Source organism: Panulirus ornatus, chromosome 35, assembly GCF_036320965.1.
Source record: "Panulirus ornatus isolate Po-2019 chromosome 35, ASM3632096v1, whole genome shotgun sequence".
Lineage (NCBI taxonomy): Eukaryota > Metazoa > Arthropoda > Malacostraca > Decapoda > Palinuridae > Panulirus > Panulirus ornatus.
Genome location: NC_092258.1, coordinates 469,835 through 472,500, shown reverse-complemented (window position 1 = coordinate 472,500; position 2,666 = coordinate 469,835). Strand labels below are relative to the sequence as shown.

The 2,666-nt window shown below is 40.4% G+C and overlaps 1 long non-coding RNA gene across 1 annotated transcript in view; it reads left to right on the top strand.

Moving 5' to 3' along the window:
* The window catches only part of LOC139760215 (uncharacterized), a 3,606-nt gene extending 1,241 nt beyond the window's left edge, over nucleotides 1–2,365 (top strand). The window contains exon 2 of the long non-coding RNA XR_011715275.1: nucleotides 248–2,365. This is a non-coding gene — a long non-coding RNA (uncharacterized lncRNA). The remainder of the gene's footprint in view (nucleotides 1–247) is intronic.
* The last annotated feature ends 301 nt before the right edge of the window (nucleotides 2,366–2,666 follow it).

The following is a 2,666-nucleotide window of genomic DNA, read 5'->3' as shown; positions in this document are numbered from 1 at the left end:
ATGATGTAGGTCTCCAGCCATAATGTGGTTCATGATGTAGGTCTCCAGCCATAATGTGGCTCATGATGTAGGTCTCCAGCCATAATGTGGTTCATGATGTAGGTCTCCAGCCATAATGTGGCTCATGATGTAGGTCTCCAGCCATATTAGTACACTTGAATATGATTGTTCTGCAGAGTTTTTCCTGACGATTGTCTCCACCTATGATGTTTGTGATTATTGTAATGTATGATTAACGATGTTGCAGGACAATGGAGGAACTACAGAGACCCAAGGTTTCCGATGACAGAATACTGCGGTTCTTCCGGTACTTACGGTCGGCACGGGAGGGACAAGACGGATCTGAGTGTCAGGAACTGTACCCAGAGTGCCATATAGATACCGCTACTCTCTCTCACAAACCCATAATGAGTACCTTCGAGAGAGTCTCACTCCTCATGGACGCAACCTCCAATTAGTACTACCTCCTCCATCTTCAGTTTACTCTACTAGGATACACTGATTGAAAGATCGTAGTAAATGTGGTTGGTCCCCAAGTCATCTCACAGCGTAAGTGACGACGATAGTTGTGTGAATTTGTGACTAAAGCAAAGTGGTGGGACAGTGTAGGATGATTACTTTCAGCTGAGATGCGTATGGCAGGAAGAAAGAAGTAATGTGAATCGAAAATTATGGTTAGATATGGGATTCCTGTAAGACATTAGCCGTAATTTTGCTGCTTTGGTGTGTTTTGCATACATATCAAAGTATGGAAGTGACTCATTTGGCAAGTGGGAAAACTTGTTAATTTACACAAAAACTAGATATTCTCTCCATGCACATCATCGTTGCCTTGCTAAGGAATATTTGCAAAAGCAGCTGTCAGGGTTGGAGAAAGTCAGGTGCGCCCTAGCCTCAGCCTCCCAGTGTGTCACCGACGGTCAAAAATTGAGGTTAGAATGCCGACCACTTTTTCTTCTCGGATAAACCTGTTGCATCAGCATGCCACACTCCGACCCAGCAACTACCTCGATGGAGTACCGGGTGGTGGATGGACAGGTTTATCTGTATCCAAAAAACAGTTGCTGAGAAAACACGGAAGTCGGTTCCATTAGGAGACGACAAAGGTCGAACTTTCAAAACAGGCTTTGAGCAGCACCTCATCCAGAAGATTAAACCCTCTTGTTCGGAAGATATATGACTTCATGTGAACAATGAGGAAGAGTGATCACTCGGGTATCTGGGAGGAGGCCAACTTCTCACAGACGATCGCTGATGGTGGCAAGGGGTAGAGATTAAATAGGTTTATTAACCCTGAGGTTCAGAAAGCAGACTTACTGAGATATCGGATCACCAGCCTAATTTTGTTGTCTTTCGATGCTCTGTTGCATCAGCTCCACTTGTGAATATCTGAGGCGGAAATCTTAGATTACAATGAGTACCCAGGAGTGAAAAAATAATGTGAACAAAAGGCTGAGGTGTCCAGTAGCTGTCAACATATAAATACAAACATACAAAACATACAAAGATTCTCTGTGTCAAGACATGGACGGAGGCAATACTTGACCCATATTAGACGTCACTACTACCCGCTACCGAACCTGTTTAGATCTATCTTTATTACAATTGCCCGTTTTCTTTGGCACAGTTTTATCATAAAAGGTTTGAAGGCTGGCTACACTGGAAATAGTAAGTTATGGTTTTTTTCTGTATATGATGCAGAGATGGTTTCTTTCTTAGAGATATGATTATTGCTCCAAACTTTTTGGTCCTGATGAATATTACAAATCATCTATTGAAAGTTACGAAGACTAATGAGTGGTACCGCATTCCACCATCTTATATATATATATATATATATATATATATATATATATATATATATATATATATATATATATATATATATATATATATATATATGAAATGTACTTATCCATTGCATTCATTCAATAAGATGTTGATCCGTTGAACGGCAAATAAATTAACCTCTGGCCAAGTATAAGAATATCCCAAACGTAAGGACTGCCAGATCACTGGTTACTGTGGTGGAGCCTCAGAAGGCCATACAACTATGACCTTTATTACTCAGGTTTCTATTTCTTTGTTTAGCCACTCCTGTTATGTGAAGCGTTAGTGAAGACTCAGCCCGGACAATGTCTACTTCGGCCACCACTTGTTTGGTCTCTGTCTCATTCACTTCCTTTATCCATTATTTATTATATTTATTTTATATAGTATCGTATTTAATTATTTATTGGTACTAATTACCGCATTGTGATATACTTTACCTACTTGAAATCATGTGTATGGACTTTACAAAATGTCTCATCCATCTAACACAAGTGAGTCCTTTTGTAAACCTATTAATAAATAAATTTCATTATGCTGTTACCTTCTTCTAACCCATCTTTGTTGAGGCATCAGAAGCATACCTCATGAAGAACTGTTCAGTGAGTCACAGTGATGGACATTATTTCACCGTATGATTTGGAGTTTGTTTGGCCAGGGTGTGCTTGGCCAGACTGTAGCTGGCCAGAGTATGCCTCGCTAGGGTGTGCCTGGCCAGTGTATGCATGGCCAGGGCGTGCTTTGTGAGTGATCAAACATTCGCACCATCGTTGTTTGCTTTGATGATATCTACAAGTGTATCTACAAGAATGGTTTCAAACATGTTTATGTATGTT